The sequence below is a fragment of the Gorilla gorilla genome, chromosome 1, assembly GCF_029281585.2.
Source record: "Gorilla gorilla gorilla isolate KB3781 chromosome 1, NHGRI_mGorGor1-v2.1_pri, whole genome shotgun sequence".
NCBI lineage: Eukaryota > Metazoa > Chordata > Mammalia > Primates > Hominidae > Gorilla > Gorilla gorilla.
The window spans coordinates 38,695,007-38,715,898 of NC_073224.2; the positions used below are offsets into that span (position 1 = coordinate 38,695,007).

The following is a 20,892-nucleotide window of genomic DNA, read 5'->3' on the forward strand; positions in this document are numbered from 1 at the left end:
TTTCTACTAAAAAATACTAAAATTAGCTGGGCATGGTGGCAAGCACCTGTAGTCCCAGCTACTCGGGAGGCTGAGGCAGGAGAATCACTTGAACCTGAGAGGCAGAGGTTGCAGTGAGCCGAGATCCTGCCACTGCACTCCTGCCTGGGCAACAGAGTAAGACCCCATCTCAAAAACAGAAAAGAAAAACACCACCCTAAAATACTCCCACCTCCCTAGTCTTATTTTGGGGATCAGGGGAAGGAGGATGACTATAGAGAGAAAACCCATCAGAAACTTGGGATTAAGGAGAATCCCTGGGGCAGAAGGGCCTTCAGTCTCAGACATCCCAATTTAAAACCCTGAATGGTCTCAGAGAAATGCTTTTAAAACACAGCTATCAGGTCAATTCTGCAGTCTCAGTGTCTTCCCAAATAAATTATAGACATCAAATGTCGGGTGATACCAAAAACTACTGGTACCCTAAAAGTATTGAAATAAAAAGTACATAAATGATAATAAATTTTAAAAATTCACTAAGCTAAAAAAAAATGTCTGGTGATAATTAAATGTACCGGATTGAACCATGTGAAACTGCCAACATCTGGTGATTTGTGACTTCCAAAAACAGTAATTTCTTACAGTTTAGCCTAATAGTGTAACACATACTTCAAGGATACGATGCATTAAATGGCCTTGTGTGTACTACTTGAGAACCTACTAGCCCTCATTATAACACAGTTCCCACAGAAAGATATGTGCTAAGCTCCTGCCAAAAATCTGATTTGAAAGCTGGAACTATCTGCAATTAAGATGTAATGTGATCTAGTATCTCTGAATGCTTTCCAATGTGACCACCAGCGGTTTCAACACTTCATCACTAGAAAAGTACCAGGCCTCGCGCGGTGGTTCACACCTGTAATCCCAGCACTTTGGGAGGCCGCGGCAGGTAGATCACAAGGTCAGGAGATCGAGACCAGCCTGGCCAACATGGTGAAACCCCGTATCTACCAAAAATACAAAAATTAGCTGGGCGTGGTGCCACATGCCTGTAGTCCCAGCTACTTGGGAAGCTGAGGCAGAAAAGAAAAATCGCTTGTACCCAGGGGGCGGAGGTTGCAGTGAGCCAAGATGGGCCACTGCACTCCAGCCTGGGTAACAAGAGCAAAACTCTGTCTCAAAAATGTCCCAGGCCTCTAATACAAACCCACTACTTTTCCATGCAACTTGGGATACTTGATGCATTCTTGTTTTCACACAATTACCAAATCTGGAGCCTCAATCTCAGCCTGCTACTTTCTATCAGATCTATCTTATTTTCTGAAGGTATGTTCACTTCAATCAGATCATAAGCTCCTTAAATGTGGAGATAGGGCCGGGTGCAGTGGCTCACACCTGTAATCCCAGCACTTTGGGAGGCCAAGGTGGGCGGATCACCCAAGGTCAGGAGTTCAAGACCAGCCTGGCCAACATGGTGAAACCCCATCTCTACTAAAAATACAAAAATTAGCTGGGCATGGTGGCAGGCGCCTATATTCCCAGCTACTCAGGAGGCTGAGGCAAGAGAATCGTTTGAACCTGGGAGGCAGAGACTGCAGTCAGCCGCCATCTCACCACTGCACTCCAGCCTGGGTAACAGAGCTAGACTCCGTCAAAAAAAAAAAAGAAAAAAAAGTGTGGAGATAGTGCTTTGTAGTCTTCGAAAGCCCCCTTCCTTATGGTGATATACTATCATTTGATAAAATGTGTCCCGAATTAAAACAAATCTCCTTGGGAAAATCCTCGCCCATGTCCACTTGCCTAATCATCTTTTTAAGAGTGACAATGCTATCATCCTGTTACCAAATTCCAGAACCTTGGTGTGACCTTTCACACCAACCATTCTCATTATACTTATCACCCTTCTGACTCAGTATGGCCATGGGAATTACTTCTTTAAATCTATCTCTTAATCAACCACTAAGATTATTTTACATATACACCATAAGGGCCCAGTCACTCAATATCCCAAATTCTTCATTGGCTTTTGTTAACTGCATACATCAAATACAAACATTTCCCACCTGCTACATGGACCTCTAACTGAATAAATCCCAAGCAGTCACTCCTAAATTTACCATTTACCTCAGCACACAGCTTCAGTTTCACCTAATCAGAAATTAGTTACTCTCTGTGACATACCTATCCTCCTTCTCAAAGCTCTACTCAGTCCTTGGAGACAGGAGTATTTGCCTTGGAAGAGGGGAGACCACTGAGAACTCCCTGTGCTCTCTTTGATTCTCTCATAGCCTCCCTCTTCGTATCTCTGACTTCAAAAGAAGCTGAAAATGTTTCTACTTCTAACATGAAACAATCTATGTACTATCATCTTAGATGTGTAAAGAACATGTTTTTAACATGCCATTGCTCAACTCTTTAAAAAGTCATACTATTATTAAGACCATGTAACAACATGGAAAAGTGTCCATGGTTATGTTCATTGAAAAAGGACACTGAAGGTTATTATACATATTGAGTGTTAGGCTTATGGGGTGATGTCCCTTCAAATTTGTGTTCATATGTTTATATATTAGGAGTGATGGATATGTTTGCTATCTTGATGGTACACCTTAAATATGTGACATTTATTGTATGTCCTCAATAAAGGTGTTGGCCAGGCACTGTGACTCAAGCTTATAATCCAGCACTTTGGGAGGCTGAGGCAGGAGGATCCTTTGAGCGCAGGAGTTCGAGACCAGACTGGGCAACATGGCAAGACCCCATCTCTATTTTTTTTAAAGCTGTTAAAATGTTATAAATTGTATTAAATATTTGATAAGCTATGTGTCTTAGTTGTTCCTGCTGCTACAACAAAATACCTTAGACTGAGTAATTTATAAACATGAGTGTACTGCTCACAGCTTTGGAGGCTGGGGAAGTCCAAGATCAAATTGCCAACAGATATGGTGTTTGGTGAGGGCATGCTGTTCATGGATGGCACCTTCTATTTGTCCTCATATGGCAGAAGGGCAAAAGGAGCAAGCTCCCCCGACCTAACCACCTCCCAAAGCCCCTACCCTCTTAATACCATCACCTTGGGGGTAGGTTTCAACCTAAGAATCTTGGGAGCATACACATATTCAGACCACAGCACTACAGCAGAATGACATAACCAGAAGCCTAAAGCATGTAAGGGCAGCTTATAAGAGCTAGGGGATAGGGGATCACAGAGAGTAATTTGCACCAGGAAGTAACTCAAAGGATGGATTTCAAAAGGAAAAAACTAGAAGCAGTGAGGGGCACAGGGATAAGACATAAAGAGAAATCCTCCACTCCAGCACCCCCACCATGGCCCAGTTTACAGAACCTTCTCAACTTGAAACAGAAAAACTTGCGAGTTAAGGCTTTAAAAGTAGGGGAACTTTTTATTACAGAAAAGGTTCTGGATTATGCTAAAATGCAAAAGAAAGGCAGATAGAATTTTTCAAGACACTAGAGTTCTTACTACGGATTTAAGAGATCTCTGAAAAAACAGGCTTAGAGAAAAATAAAACAAAGGTGGTATTAATTTTGTCTATAATTGGCAAAGTAAATTCATTCCCTTGTTTTTCTAAATTATATTTCCCAATTTTTCTGTTTGGCTTAATATTGGTAAAAATGCTTCCCCTAAGGCTGTTAGATTACAGGCTATCTCATTTATGTTGTTGAGCTCACCAGTACTAACCTGGTGACTGAGAAAAGAAAAAAAGAAATTAAGTCTTTATCAGCAAAGACTCATTATTTCACCTGTATATTCAAAAATATGATAATACTTCCATTAACAAATTTTTCTTTTTTTTAGATTCAGGGGTATGCAGGTTTGTTACACAGGTACATTGCATGATGCTGAGGTTTGGGCTTCCTGCCCCCCAAGTTGTGAACATAGTACCCGACAAGTAGTGTTTTTTTGTTGGGTTTTTTTTTTTTTTTTTTTTTGAGACGGAGTCTTGCTCTGTCGCCCAGGCTGGAGTGCAGTGGTGCAATCTCGGCTCACTGCAAGCTCCGCCTCCTGGGTTCACACCATTCTCCTGCCTCAGCCTCCTGAGTAGCTGGGATTACAGGTGCCTGCCACCACGCCCGGCTAATTTTTTTCTTGTATTTTTAGTAGAGATGTGGTTTCACTGTGTTAGCCAGGATGGTGTTGCTCTCCTGACCTTGTGATCCACCCACATCGGTCTCCCAAAGTGCTGGGATTACAGGCGTGAGCCACCGGGCCCAGTCAGTACCCGATAAGTAGTTTTTCACTCTTGACTTCCTCCCCTGCTTTTGGAATCCCCAGTGTTTATTGTTCCCATCTTTGTGTCTGTGTGTAACCAATGTTTAGCTCCTACTTATAAGTGAGAACATGCGGTATTTGGTTTTTTGTTTCTATATTAATTTGCTTAGGCTAATGGCCTCCAGCTGCAAAGAACATGATTTTGTTCTTTTTTATGGCTGCAACAAATCTCTTGAAAAACATAAAAACTTTAAATACTAAAAGCTTCATAGGTTGGGTACAGTGGCTGATGCCTATAATTCCAGCACTTTGGGAGGTCAAGGCAGGAGAATTGCTTAAGGCCAGGAGTTCAAGACCAGCCTGGGCAACACAGCAAGACCCTGTCTTTAGAAGAAAAAAATTTAAGATTAGCTGGTAGAGGAAGAAAAGGACAAAGAAATATTTTAAAAATAAATATGGCCAGGCATGGTGCCTCACACCTGTAATCCCAGCATTTTGGGAGGCTGAGGCAGACAGATCACTTGAGGTCAGAAGTTTGAGACCAGCCTGGCCAACATGGTGAAACGGCGTCTATACTAAAACTATAAAAATTAGCTGGGCGGGGTGGTAGGCGCCTGTAATACCAGCTACTTGGGAGGCTGAGGAAGGAGAATCGCTTGAACCTGGGAAGCAGAAGTTGCAGTGAGCTGAGATTGCACCACTGCATTCCAATCTGGGCGACAGAGTAAGACCCTGCCACTAAATCAATCAATCAATCAATCAATCAATCAATATTTTAAAAATAAATAAAAATTCCCCAGGTGTGGTGGTACAGGTCTGTAATCTTAGCTACAACCTGTCCTAGACAATGAAAGAATGCTGTGATCTCAAGACTGGACTCTATCCACCGAGGATGAAGAAGCCCAGATTAAGGTCCCCTAAAAGGAAAATGCCCCAGGATTCTGCTTTTGTTATCTGTCACAGGGTTGATTCTTCCCAGGTCACAATCTTACATGGTTTCTACATCACTGCATCACCAAATAAGTGGGAAAGCTAAGGACTAAGTGCTCACCTAACCTGGTGGGATGTGAAATAGCTGACCCCTTAATGTGACAGATAGAGCTCATGGTGGAGAACTGTGGTCAACAATGGGGATGTCAGATGTTCGGAATTCCAGTGTCCCTATTCTCACACATAACCTGTTCCTGAAAAGCATGTGAAAGCAGAAGAGCTGAGCAATAGACTTAATTTCAAAATGGGTTTTCATTCCAAGAGTCAAAAGATATGAAAAATCCTTAGGCTATGAATGTTTAGCTTTAAAAGCTAGGGTATAAGCAATCACTTAAAACAAGATAAAGTAAATATGAAATGCAGATAAAGTTAATTCTCTTAAATTCTTAGCTCAAATTCTAGTCTTCTTGGCACACCTAAAGCAATATTTAGCAGACAAAAATAATTTTTAAAAAACTGCTCAGAGACTTTGCAAGAAATGAGATGCTGTCTTACCAATTTTCTTTAAGAAATATCTTAAGACATAGTTGAACTCCTGCCTTTTCTTCTTTTTAAAAAAAGAAGTCGTGCAAGCTACATTCCTCCACAAACTCTATGGTGCTGTCAATATAACAGATTACTAAAACAGTCAACACGTTTCCTGTATTTTTGTTTATTTTTTGAGACGGAATTTCGCTCTTGTTGCCCAGGCTGCAGTGTAATGACATGATCTCAGCTCACCCCAACCTCCACCTCCTGGGTTCAAGCGATTCTCGGCCTCCAAACTAGCTAGGATCACAGGCATGTGCCAACATGCCCGGCTAATTGTTTGTATTTTTAGAGAGACAGGGTTTCACCATGTTGGTCAGACTGGTCTCAAACTCCTGACCCCAGGTGATCCACCCACCTCGGCCTCCCAAAGTGCTGGGATTACAGGCATGAGGCACCACACCTGGCCTCCTGTATTTTTTAAATATAACTTAATTTTGCTATTGTCCTCTTTAGTTGAATTATCATAGTAGATATCCATTGCCAGCATTCCTTCTTCCATTTTAGAACTCTGTTCCTTCTACCCATTGGTACCCACCACAGTACCTCATCCCCCATTAAAGAAGAAGGGACAAAGATGCAAGTCAGACTTTACCAGTCTTTTTCAGTATTTTCCTCCCTGAAGATTACAGGAAACATCCTTTGACTCTCCATTTATGAAAGCTGGAATAATGGGAATCTAGAAAAACCACGAAGAAAGACTGCAGGGAAAAAAAATAAAGCTAAGCAAATATGAGAGAGTCCTATTTAACCAAAATGGTCAGCTCTGTTCTCATCTTTGAGGTCCTCAAGCTGCCCTAGCTCCAGCAACTCTCACTTTGACTCTACCAGGAGAACTAACTTGAGTTTCTATCAGTGCCAACAAAAAAATCTTGTCTGATAAACAGTCAGCTTAAGTACACACTGGGTATCGTTCTACTGAGGTTAAATGCTACAGTTTGAATGTATGTGTCTCTCCAAAATCCCTATGTTGAAACTAATCACCAAGGTGATGATATTGCAAGGTGGGGCCTTTGGGAGGTGAATAGGTCACGAGGCCTCCAACCCCGTGAATGGCATTTATGCTCTTAAAAAAGAGCTAGGCCCTCCTGCCTTTGCGCCTTCTACCATGTGAGAATGCAGCAACAAGGCGCCATCTATGAAGCAGAGAGCAGCATTCAACCAAACACTGAATCTCTTGGCAACTTAATATTGGGCTTCCCAGGCTCCAAAACTGTGAGAAATAAATTATTTGTGTTTATAAATTACCTAGTCTAAGATGTTGTGTTATAGCAGCAAGAACAGACTACAACACCAAAGAATTACCACTTTTGGAAAACCAAGTGACTTCCATCTTTATCTCAACTGTGTTAGCATTAACATTTCCTTTCTTCTATTCTCTACTTATTTTTATAAAGGCAAAACCACAATAGCGTTCAAATAAATACACTACAAAGGCACTGATACTAGTGAAAATGAGCTGAGTGGACAAGTTGTATCACCATGCAATACAGTTCAAATCATTGTCAGCTGACATATGAGACACTAAATTGAGAAAGAGGAACGGTATTTCATGACACAAGTACATATCATATGAGAAAAACACATAAATAAAATCCTCTAGTGAGAATTTTTGTTCTCAGTCATTGGGAAGGAAATAGGTAAACTTTCTTCTGGCCTATCAAAAGAAAAATTATGGGCTCTACAGTTTACAAAATGAGAAAGTTTTAATACAATATATCTTAAATTGATATTATTTATAATTTAGCCCCCTACGTTATTTTTATGTTTGAAACTTAAAATGTTACTGAAACACCTAAGTATAAACTTGTATGAAAATATCACAACACCCTGATTTGGACACATGGTATTTAAAGTGCCTATTAGTTATACAAAGAGAATTAAGATGCCAGCTTATTTATCTAGGGCTCAGGAGCAAGAGCTAGGTAAAAAATAAATCTAGGAATAAGCAGCACACAGGTTGTAAAGCCCAGGGAGTAACATTGTGGAGGAGGGGAAGACTGATGGGGAGAAGAAAATGAAAAGGGAGGAAAGGAACAAGATACAGCCAATGCGATAAGGAGAGAACCAAGGGAGCTTAAAATCACTGCAAAGTGGCTCGAGGCCAGAATGGTCAACTGTGCTGAATGCTGTTATGAGGCCAGAGGAGACCAGATAAGACCTCCCTGTTATCAACTTTCAGTAGGAATGGTGTCCCCTGACCCTCCTTCTATTCAGGGAGAAAATTTTCCATACTTAATACTAAATTATCTAACAAGTTCTTAGGGAAAAGCTACTTTACCTCCAGAGTTGTTAATGATTTCCTAGCTAAAGAAGTAGCAGTGACTCAGGCTACATCTAATTAGCACCCCTGGACAAGGTGGCTACTGAATGTAACTTTCAGACGCCTCCAGACACTTGACCAAGCCCAGTGGTGGAGTGGAGAAGAGAGCCAAACCTACCCCAGCTCTCAAGGGAAATGTCATGTGAAACATACACTGTTTTGTCCCCTACCAACTTATAAACATACACTGTTTTGTCCCCTACCAACTTATCAAAATAATTAAGGGGGCTGAAAAGCAGAAAAAGGCAGTTACTTCATGTTTCCAAAAGAATTCACCTTAACTGGGCAAAGCAGAATATAAGCAGCTGAAGGGGCAGAAACTGGTAAACCAGGCTTTCCTTCCTTCTAATCCAATCTCAACCACGATTATAATTCTGGGTGTAATTCAGGATAGAAGCCCAGCAGAGCTGTAAATCAATTCTTCTTAGATTTAAAGGTCAGCATCAAAACATTCCCTCCTATTGCTGGCTGAGGTGAAACGGACACTCCATATATTTGCTGGCTGGCATGAAAACTGGTACAACACTTTTGGAAAGCATTTTGGCAATAAGATTCAAGAGCTTTTAAAACCGTTTCCATTCCTTCAGGGATCTAATACTATTTCTGGAAATCCATCTTAAGGAATTAGTCTGCAATTAGGAGGGGAAAAAAACCTTTGGGTTCATGAAAGCATTATTCATTACACAAAATCCCTGTAAACCACATAAATAGCCATTTTAAAGGAAGTAGGTAAATTACAGTGAAATATGCAACTAATAAAATTCTAAGTTTTTAAAAAACATAGAAAATGCAAAACATATCAAATGAACAAGGCAAAAAATGTATCAAGTATAATCACATATATATAAATGCACAAAAATAAAAGAAGAATATTTTTTTAAAAGATGGTGCAACTAGGCCGGGCACAGTGGCTCACGCCTGGAATCCCAGCACTTTGGGAGGCCAAGGTTGGCAGATCACCTGAGGTCAGGAGTTCGAGACCAGCCTCAACATGGAAAAACCCCATCTCTACTAAAAATACAAAATTGGCCGGGCGTGGTGGTGCATGCCTGTAATCCCAGCTACTTGGGAGGCTGAAGCAGAGGACTGCTTGAACCTGGGAGGCGGAGGTTGTGGTGAGTGGAGATCGCGTCATTGCACTCCAACCTGGGCAACAAGAGCGAAACTCCGTCTCAAAAAAAAAAAAAAATTATGGTGCAACTGTGAACAGATATGAAAAGCAAACTGACTAGAGAGTAAGTCTGGTTGAGCAAGACAGAAATATGGGCCAAGCGCAGTGGCTTACAACTGTAATCCCAGGACTTCAGGAGGCCGAGGCGGGCAGATAACGAGGTCAAGAGTTCGGGACCAGCCTGGCCAACATGGTGAAACCCCATCTCTACTAAGAATACAAAAATTAATGGGCGTGGTGGACAGTGCCTGTAACACCAGCTACTTGGGAGGCTGAGTCAGGAGAATCGCTTGAATCCAGGAGGCAGAGGTTGCAGTGAGCCGAGATCATGCCACTGCACTTCAGCCTGGGTGACAGAGCAAGACTCCGTCTCGGAAGAAAAAAAAGAAGGCAGGGAAAGGCCGGGCGCTGTGGCTCACGCCTATAATCCCAGCACTTTGGGAGGCCAAGGCAGGTGGATCATTTGAGGTCAGGAATTCGTGACCAGCCTGGCCAACATGGTGAAACCCCGTCTCTACTAAAAATGCAAAAATCAGCCAGGTGGTAGTGGAGTGCACCTGTAATCCCAGCTACTCGGGAGGCTGAGGTAGAATTGCTTGAATCTGGGAAGCGGAGGTTGCAGTGAGCCAAGATCATGCCACTGCACTCCAGCCTGGGCGACAGAGTGAGACCCTGTCCCAGAAAAAAAAAAAAAAAAAGTAGAAGGTGGGGAAAAAAAATCAAAGGAAAGGTAAGCTCCTTAAGGATGCTTAAGAATGGTAGTAGAGATATTACATGGCAGAAAAAAAGCAGAGTCTGCAAAAACTCATCCCTATTCATCAACTGGAAGTTAATGACTCCTTGCAATGTTTTTCTCCCTTTTTACTCCTCCCTATTGCTCTTTATTCTAAACTGCCAATACTACAATTAACTCCAGATTATTCATGAAAAAGAAGATCATAAATTTAGAGAATACTAAGAAGATGATCCAATGCCAACTGGCTTTAGTCTTTGGATGGCATCATATTAAAATTCTCTAACAGCAAGTGTACCTTCCTATTTACATTAAATGACCAGAAAATGATTTGCATTCTCTATTGGAAGGAATGGCACGAAAAATGGTCCAGAAACAAACTGAAAAAGGAAAGTAAGTCCTTTCTATATAATTAACCATAATATGTATAATTTCAGATACAAATAACACAATATAAAATAACATAAACTGCATCCTTTTGAAATATTTAGAAAAAAAAAGTCTAGAAGATTGCAGGGATTTATAGCCAAACTAAATTTGTTAACAGTCCAAAATGCTGTTAAACTGTATTAACTTTACTTGGAAAAGCTACAGAAAGTAATTTTTTTTTTAAATCGATGCTCTTAACCACTAAACAAAAAAGAAATTCCAAAAGAGGGTAACATAGCATAATAGTTGAGAACACAGAAGAGTTGGACTGTTGGTGTTTGAATTCCGGCTCCACTAATTACTACTTTTGTGTTCCTTTTTGTGCCTCACTCTTCTCATTTGGAACAAAAGTACTTCTCGTACATATAGGGTTCTTACGAAGATTAAACGAATTAAAGGATTTAGAAGACAGTCTGGACTAAATGGGATGCAAAAGGTTGTTATCCAGGAGATGAACAGGTGATATTTGCACAACTATGTGAAACACTCGAAATGGTTAAAATGGTAAATTTTGTGTTATATATATTTTATCACAATTTTTAGAAGGCTATTAGCCATCACCCATTTGCTATAAAGGCATTTTAATTTCTCCTGGCAGAAAATAAATTATCATACATGAGACTTCATACAAGTTTAGGGTTCCTATTTAAAAAACTTTATCAATAAAAGGGATTTTTTGGGTTCATGTTTTTCATAAATAAATTTAAAAATAATATGATGTGCTTACAATAAACTTCTGATGTTCAAATTATACAACTTGAATTCTCAAGCTAAAATTTACTCTTTGGAAGTTGGCAATATTACCCCTGTTACAGCAACAAAACAAAAATACACTGCTCTAACCTGAAACAACTTGGAAACAGATCTATAAACCCTTTGAACACTAGCATTTTATTGTATCTTCTAATAAGTACAGAAAGACTTCACCGACCTTAAATATAACCAATTACAAATAGCAACAAAATTTTTTAAATGCTTGTTTTAAAATAAAACCTTGCAAACTAGCCCCAAACCACTTCTCTCAGATTACAAAATGAGCATGTGGTGAAAAGGGACAGAGAATACCAATTTACTATACCCTATACTGACTGACAATTTTTGTTGCATAGCAACAAGATTCTGCAGTCTGAAAACAGCACAGAACTCCTTTTCTTGATTTGCCAAGCCACAATTAACCCCACCAAGGCTGAGAAGTATGCAAAACAAATCCGTATAAAGGCCAGGCACTTTGGCTCATGCCTGTAATCCCAGCACTTTGGGAGGCGCATGGATCACCTGAGGTCAGGAGTTTGAGACCAGCCTGACCAACATATAGTGAAACTGTCTCTACTATAAAAAAAAAAAAAAAAAATTGGCTGGGCGTGGTGGCACACGCCTGTAGTCCCAGCTACTTGGGAAGCTGAGGCAAGAGAATCACTTGAACTTGGAAGGCAGAGGTTGCGGTGAGCTGAGATCGCACCACTACACTCCAGCCTGAGTGACAGAGCAAGACACCGTCTCTCAAAAAAAAAAAAAAAAAAAAATTGCATAAACTAATATCCAATATTAAAAGTCTAATGATATAAATTCTAAAACTATAAAATCACAAGCCCAAATTCCAGCCTATTTACAACTTGAAAGTATTAATATGCCTTCACTCTCAAAGTTTCTCCATGTACCAGCAAAAAGTGCCAGTGCTCATTTTTGGACTACATTTCTTTTGAAAGCATCATCTAGCAAGAGTTAGATGTTTTGTTTTGTTTTGTTTTTTTAATCCTAGGTAATAGCATACCCACAGATTTTGTTTCCTAATTTTAAAGACATCATTTGATCCTTTCAGTTTATTTTCTAAAAATTATAATTTATAAGAAAAGACTATAATGTCTTAACAGTTTAAGTTTTTCTCCTACTCACAATTTGTTTGTACTATTTTTATGGATTGCCTTTGTAGGTAACTAGTAACAATTCACAAAACATTGGTTTTTTCACAAAATTCTACTTCACCTAGAGAACAAAAAACAAGATTGCAGTTATTCTTGCGGTAGCTTTAAATACTTTCATTGTTTAGAGGTTTCCTCCTTTATTTTGAGAATGTTAAATGGCTGCCAATCTCCGTCTAAGAAACAGATTAAATAGAGAAAACATCTATGTAGAACAGTGGTTCTCAGCTGGGTGCAGGGGCTCACACCTGTAATCCCAGCACTTTGGGAGGCCAAAGCGGGCAGATCACCTGAGGTCAGGAATTCAAGACCAGCCTGGCCAAGTGGCCAAGTAGAGATGGGATCATCTCTACTGAAAATACAAAAATTAGTTGGGCGTAGTGGCAGCCGCCTGTAATCTCAGCTACTCAGGAGACTGAGGCAGGAGAATCTCTTGAACCTAGGAGGCGAAGGCCGCAGAGAGCCAAGATCGCGCCATGGCACTCCAACCTGGGTGACACGGCGAGACTCCGTCTCAAAAAAAAAAAAAAAAGTGGTTCTCAACATTTCCAAAGATGAAAAGACCTTTTAACTTCATGAATAATTGCTCTACTTTTAATACTGTATATGTTGATGGGAAAAATGTGATTTAAAAGCACATTATATTTGCAAGCTTTTAAATGAATCTATACATTATCAGAAAAGCATCTACATATAGTTGAAATATAATGCATGTAAAGGCTGGCATCTCTGGATTACAGACAAATCTTGCTATACCTAGGGGTTCAACTATTCTTTAAAGGAATGGCGCAGACGCCCCCCAGGGCTCACAAACTGGAAGTCATTAATCCAGTGGAAAAGTTCAAATTATTTTGAATAAAACACTTAGGGTAAGGTGCATATAGGCTTGGAAATGAGACAAAGCTGGGTTCAGGTCTAGGTGCCACTACTTACTAACCATGCAGGCTTGACATTAATGAAGACATGTTCCCTGTATGGTGGCTTACGGACTGGAAGACATAATGTACAGGAAGTATGTGGCATGTTAGTTCTGTTCCTTAAACTGTCACTCAAAGTCTTTTTTTTTTTTTTTTTTTTTTTGAGATGGAGTCTTGCTCTGTCACCCAGTGCCCAGGCTGAAGTGCAGTGGTGCAACCTCGGCTCACTGTAAGCTCCACCCCCCAGGTTCACGCCATTCTCCTGCCTCAGCCTCCTGAATAGCTGGAACTACAGGCACCTGCCACCACACCTGGCTAATTTTTTTTTTTTTTTTTTGTATTTTTAGTAGAGACGGGGTTTCACCATGTTAGCCAGGATGGTCTTGATCTACTGACCTCGTGATCCGCCTGCCTCTGCCTCCCGAAGTGCTGGGATTACAGGCGTAAGCCACCGCGCCCAGTCAACTGTCACTCAAAGTCTTTAACACCCCAGCCCAACTGCCATATTTCCTACTGCTTCCAACACAGACTCCAACATGAGACTTGAGACAGCATTGGATGTGATCTTAAGGATGAAAAATGAAATTTGAGAAACAGCATTGAAAGGTAAAATAATAAGAGGCTATAGAAAGTATTAAGAGCAAGGACTTTGGAGTTACGCAGGACTTAGATCTGAATTTCAGCTGTCATTTATCTACTGTATGACTCCAGCCAAGTCACTTAAGTATCCTAAGCCTTGGTTTCCTACACTGTAAAATAGCAATGATGACATGAATCTCATGGCTTATTCGAATCCATTAAATGAAATGATCCATGTGAAGTTGCCTGGCCTATCTTTAAATATTCAACAAATAATATCTATTAATATTACTTATCAAAGTTATATGTAATTGGTTAGATCACTTAATTTGCACCAGGTGTGAACAAACATTACCCAAAGGTTAGCCTCAGAGATGCTCTGGTCTGTGGCGAAGGACTTATACCCTGTGGCATGCATGTTTTGGATATTCAGCTATCAGGCCTCTGGGTCAGTAAGGACATGTAATATCAGGTCTTTGGAACTCAAAAGCTAATCTTTAAAAATAAGTTTATTTTAAGTATTTGCAATAAATTAACAATGAAGTACCTCAACTTCTTTAAAAGTGTTTTATTTTTTCCATTTCACTTACGTTAAAATTCAAAAGCTGATTTTTTTTCTTTAGTCAGTTCCAATTTATAAATGAGCTTATGATTTTTAGGATACAAACTGATTTTCTTTCTTGAAACTGCTTATAAATTGTGGTTGGGGTACTAGGCTAGTCTACTAAAGTCTAAGCAACCAAACAGATATGTGCATTTTGTAATAAAGGTAGGAAACGGCATGAATGCCACCTCATCTCACTTAAACATAAAGCATTTAAGAGTTTAAAATATGTTGAACATATTTTTTGAAATGTGTAACTTATATAGTAGTTGCTGACATTTTACAGAATTTAAGGAGGTTCTCCAAGAATGATTTTAGCCCTCATAAACATCTGGCAGTATGTAGAGACATTCTGGTTGTCTCTTCTGGGAGAGAAAGGTTAAGGTGTGTGCTACTGGTATTTGGTGGGTACAAACTAGGGATACTGCTGAACATCCCACAATTCACAGTACAACCCTGTAACAGGGAATTATCTGGCCCCAAACATCAATAATGTTGAGGTTGAGAAACTCTGAAAGTAGGCACTGACGTTTTAAGAAAAAAACACTAAACTCTCATTGAAAAGACCTGGGAATATCATTTCCCTAGTGTCATTTGAAAAGATTATCCCTTCTCTCAGGAGAAAGTTCTTGTCACCGTCATCAAAAATCTATTGAATGTGAGGGTTTACTGGGCTCTCTATTCTATTCACTGGTCTGTAGGTCTGGTCTATAGGTATGTCCTTACTACGCCTTACTATGCCTTTACCTGTTTTGATTACTGTAACTGCAAAGTTAAGTTTTGAAATCGGGAAGTGTCTCCTCCAACTCTGTTCTTTCTCAAGATTATTTTGGCTATTTGGGGTCCCTTGAAATTCCATATGAATTATTTTTGCAAAAAACGCCATTGGGATTTTGATAAGGATTACATTGTGTCTGCATATCAATTTAAGTAGTACTGTCACCTTAACAATATCAAGTCTTATCAACTATCACATCTTAACAATTATCAAGTCAATATCAAATTCATGAAGACAAAGTCTTTTTATTTATTGAAGTCTTTTCTTTCAGCAATATTTTATAGTTTCAGTGTACAAGTCTTTTACTTCCTTGGTTAAATTTATTCCTAGGTGTTTATTTCTTTAGATGCTACTGTAAATGAAATTGTTTTTACATAAAATTTATTTTAAAGAGACAGTCTATGTTGCCCAGACTGGTCTCAAATTCCTGGCCTCAAGTGATCCTCCCATCATAGCCTCCCAAAGTGCTGGGAATTACAGGCACAAGCCACCACACCTAGCCTGAAATTGGTTTAATTTTTTTCAGTTGTTTATCGTAGGTGTATAGAAATAACTGATTTTTGTGTGACGATCTTGTACCCTGCAACTTTGCTGAATTCGTTCATTAGCTCTAGCTGCTTTACTGTGGAATCTTTGCATATATTTATTTTTAATGTGTACATGCATGTCTCCCTCTGTATCTGTCATCTGAGACAATTAGTTCATCTGACTAATGAGAGAGATGAATGAGACCACTGTGGTCCACACTCGAAGAGGAAACTCAGGCAAGAGGTTGATGTTGAAGTCCTAACCCTCAGTATATCACAATGTGACCTCTTTTACAAGCAGGGTCTTTGCAGATGTAATTAGTTAAGATGAGGTCATACCGGAGTAGAGTGGACCCCTTAATCCAATATGGCTGGTGTCTTCATAAGAGGAAGAAAACATCAACTGAAGACAGACAGGAAAAGACAGCCATGTGACTGCAGAAGCATGAGACTGAAGTGATGGACCTAGAAGCCCAGGAATGCCAAAGACTGCCAGCAAACCCAAGCCAGAGAAAGCAATTCTGCCTCAAAACTGTAACACAGAAATCCTCCTGTTTGAGTTTCCAGCTTACTGACCTGCTCTGCAAATTTCAGACTCAAGATGCAACATCAATTCTTGCCTGAGTTTCCAGCCTGCCTGTTGGCCTTACAATTTTCAGACTTACCAGCTCCCATAATTATGTAAGCCAATTCCTTTAAATAAACAAATACTGGTTCTGTTTCTCTAGAGAACCCTGGCTAATAATGATGGGAGCATTTATGAAAACAGGGGAAGAGTAGATGTGGAGGTCACAAAAAATTAACTGCCTACCTCAGAAGTGTACCCAAGATCTGCATAAATTTATGTAAAGTTTTTGTAAAGCCCTTACTGTATTAGTTTCTAATTTTAGTAACTTTTTACAGACTCAGAAAAAACTAACAGTCAATATGTTACAGGGAAACAGAACTGCTGATTGGGTGACAAGATTCTTATTTTGTATAACATTTCCAGGCAGGAAAAATAAAACCAAATATATTTGATGTCTTGTCTTTACATTTTCAAGTGCATATTGAAAATTTTGGTTAAAATGTTATACCATGACATCTTCACTTTGTCACTTACCAAAACATCCTATGTACAATATAAAATTGTTTAAAGTACTGTCCCAATACCTTTATTAAAAATCAGATGATTTAGCTAAAGAATAAAATGAGGGTGCAGTGGCTCACAGCCGTAATTCCAGCACTTTGGAAGACTGAGGTGGGAGGATCGTTAGAAGCCAGGAATTTGAGACCAACCTGGGCAACACAGCAAGACCCTCATCTCTACAACAAATAAAGAATAAAATGAGAAGGCCAAAAACAATCAATAGTCATGAGTTTAGTTTTTTAATTTATTCAAAAAAGTTATTAATAGTGTCTCATTGAACCCAGCATGATATAAAGTGTTCAGAGAAATGTGTCATGAGTTTATACTCCATTTTTTTAAGGGAAAAATGTATGTATGACACACCAAAAGAGCTAGTCGACAAAGACTATGAAAAGAGAGAGACTCAACCTGGAACAATCACTAAAGACAAACCAGAAGAGGAAACTAAAGCAAGAATGGGATTGAGGTGAGCACAGAGAAGGCAGCTTTCCAGAAGACAGACAGAATAAAAGTAATGAAACCGCAACTTCACTGGTACCTTTGGAAAACAATAAATGACCATTCTGAAGTGAATTCACATGGGGAGTATTGAAAGGCACTGCTGAACTGTTTCTCGAGGGCCCTGAATGCCAAGTTAAGACATCTCTTCTGTGTGCCCCAGGGTGCAGGGGAAGGTTTTTTCAGTAATTTTTTTTTGTTTTCTGTTGTTGTTGCTTGGTTGTGAGACAGGGTCTCACTCTGTCGCCCAGGCTGGAGTGAAGTAGTGCAATCTCTGCTCACTGCAACCTCTGTCTCCTGGGTTCTAACTATTCTCATGCCTCAGCCTCCCGAATAGCTGGGATTATAGGCATGCGCCATCACACCCAGCTAATTTTTGTATTTTTAGTAGAGATGGGGTTTCACCAGTTAGCCAGGCTGGTCTAGAACTCCTGGCCTCAAATGATCCACCCGCCTCAGCCTCCCAAAGTGCTGGGATTACAGGCGTGAGCCACCGTGCGTGGCCTTTTTTTCAGGAGAAAGTTTAGATAGGATGGCTGACCACACGGGAACCACACATTATGAAGGGAAGGTAGGGTGACAGATCTAGGGGTAGAACTTAGTTCTAAGTAATGCAAATAACCATCCTATGTCCGGGTGCTGGTTTTTAATTTAAATATTCATGTTAAATTATAAACATCATTTTAAAATACAGGTACTCTAAGAATTTAACTGGCTATTTGCTTTCAGAGTGCCTAAAAAACAGAAACTTTCATATTAAAAGTTAAAAAAGGCAACAGTGGGTGTGATGGCAGGTGCCTATAGTCCCAGCTACTTAGGAAGCCGAGGTGCAAGGATGGCTTGAGCCCAGGAGTTCCAGGTTGCAGTGAGCTATGATCGCGCCACTGCATTTCAGCCTGTGTAACAGTCAGGCCTTGTCTCAAAACAAGAAAAAGCAAGCAAGCAAAAAGGCAAAACAACATTCAGAAGCTTGAACTTTATTTTTTGTTTTAATCTCATGGTACAATACAAAGAAAACAATAAACAGAATACGCCCAATCCATAAAAACTCTAACTACATTATAGCAAATTTCAAAACAAGGCAATGAATTATTAATCCCATTTTGCAAAAAAAGAAATTAAGGTTTGGGAAAGTCAAGGTCTCACAGCCAGTAAATAGCAGAATGGCTCTGAAGTCAATGCTGATTCTATTAAACTTGACTAACCCCAAAATGCAAACACCTTGAAAAAAAAGCAGCCTCAACGTTCCAGGCTCCAGTGATCCTCCTACCTCAATCTCCTGAGTATAGCTGGGACTACAGGTGTGCGCCACCACACCCAGCTAATAATATTTTTTGTATTTTTTGTAGAGATAGACCATGTTGCCTAAGCTGGTCTTGAACTCCTGGGCTCAACTGATCCACCCACCTCGCGGCCTCCCAAACTGCTGGGATTATGGGCATGAGCCACTATGCTCTGCCAGCTCTTGAAAATTGTCTCCCCAACTAAACTGTAAGTCTAAGGCAATGGGTCATACCTATGCACATTTTTACTTTTTTGTAAGTTATTGTTGAAGATTTTTCTTATTGGGTCATTTTACTTACTTTGGAATCACTGAGAAAGTAAAATCATGCGGGACTTAGGCCATAATGAGAAGGAGCTTAGTGGAGCTTGGTCTTAATTCCAAGAGCAATGGGAAGGCACTGAAGTAGTTCAGACTCAAGGCTGAGCTGATCAAATCTAAATTTCATAAAGATCTAACGGCTCACAGCTAACAGATTGCATAGGAGTAATAGACCAATGCAATAAATTAGAGAATCTATAACGACATATATGTAAAAATGTAATACAGAACAAAATAGGTACAAGGGTCTTAAAATGAAAGTTCATTATCAGACACAGAAGTTGCCAGGGAAGCAAAAGTATTCTTAACACAAAAATATCCGCTAATGAACTAAACATTTATAATATCAGTCCCCATTAAACATCCCTCCCAAAGCAGCATTAGCCTCTATGTCAGGCCATTTCACCTTTGCCCTGTCAGTCTCTCAATGATTGACAGGTTATTTCAATTACAAAGCAACACAATGCATATCGTTTACAAAGTGAAAGTGCAAACATTCCAAAAGATGTAGGCCTTTATGAAGTCACTGAAAATGATGAAAACTCTTTACAAAGCAACTGAAAAAAATGAGTATTTGGAAAGATACTGACTGGGAAGGGGCATGAGGGAACTTAATGGCCTAAGTGTGTTCTGTATCCAGACCTGGTTGGTGGCTACACAGGTATGTATACATAGTAAAAATTTACCAAGCTATATGTATACATGATTTATGCATTTAGCTGTATATAAATGATACCTTAAGAGAGCTGCTATGGTTTGAATCTTGAAACTCATGTTGAAATTTAACTGTAACAGTACTAAGAAGTGATTCGGCCATGGGCATTCCACCCCCATCAATCGATTAATAACATTATGATGGGAGTGGGTTAGTTACCACAGGAATTCAACCCCTTTTTTCTGTTTTGAGCATACACCATCTCGCTCTGTGATGCCTTCCACCATGTTATGAGACAGCAAGAAGGCCCTCACCAGATGCAACCCCTTGATCTTGGACTTCTCAGCCTCCAGAACTGTGAACCACATAAATCTCTTTCCTTTATAAATTACCCAGTCTGTGGTATCTGTTATAGCAGCACAAAACGGACTATGGCGGGATTAAAACCACACACACACACACACACACACACACACACACACACACACACACGAAGGATGGTCCTACTTCCTCCAAGAATTACTGGGTCTCAATGTGAATCCTGGAAGCCCTATTGTCCACTTGTTACCAATATAAAGATGAGTGAACACCAAAGATGGCAAAATGTACCTGTGTCCTCAAAGACATCAGTGACCCACTGACTGTAGTATGTGTGGAGCCTACCCTACCTCTGGACCTCTAATTATATGAGATAAATTTTCTCAATATTTAAGCACTTTAAGTCTTAAACAGTTACTTGGAGCTGAAAGCATTTTAACAGATTGTAAATTAATAACTGGAGAACTAACAAAGATGAGATTACCAGGAGGTCAAAAGAAAATCTGAAAATCAAAGTAAAGTTAGGAAAACTAATGAAGCCCTTGAATATTTTGGCAAAAAGGACTGTCTTTATGATCATACTGCAAAAGTCCATCATAACATGGATAGTTTCATGTGATGTTACAATTTTCTCAGAAAAATTATGTAAAATTTTTTAAGCAACCAACATTTGATTCATTCTTCTTTCATTCTAATAATTTAACACATAGTTGCAACCATAACATGAATGTTTTCATAGTTTTGTTTCATTTTTCAAGATTAAACCCAAATAAAGCCTTTTCTCCCCACCCCAACTATGTACTATTATCTCTGAAATGTTCTAGGTCAATTCATCCTACAAGATCTTGTTCTTATGCCAATTATTTTCAGAAAGTAAAGACCCCCTAAACAATGAAATCACAAGGAAAAATAATTACTCACTCACACATTAACATTTGGAAAATTCAAATATAAGCTTCAGTTCAAAAGTTAACCATT

General features: G+C 39.5%; 1 protein-coding gene and 1 long non-coding RNA gene across 21 annotated transcripts in view; one reads left to right on the plus strand and one right to left on the minus strand.

The window, feature by feature from the left end:
• ENAH (ENAH actin regulator) overlaps nt 1–20,892 on the minus strand; it is a 159,570-nt gene that overhangs the window by 126,473 nt on the left and 12,205 nt on the right. The window lies entirely within an intron of this gene.
• Nucleotides 13,526–20,892, plus strand: part of LOC115931439 (uncharacterized) — a 113,495-nt gene continuing 106,128 nt past the window's right edge. The window contains exons 1-3 of the long non-coding RNA XR_010134629.1: nt 13,526–13,829; nt 17,181–17,306; nt 18,688–18,829. This is a non-coding gene — a long non-coding RNA (uncharacterized lncRNA). The remainder of the gene's footprint in view (nt 13,830–17,180; nt 17,307–18,687; nt 18,830–20,892) is intronic.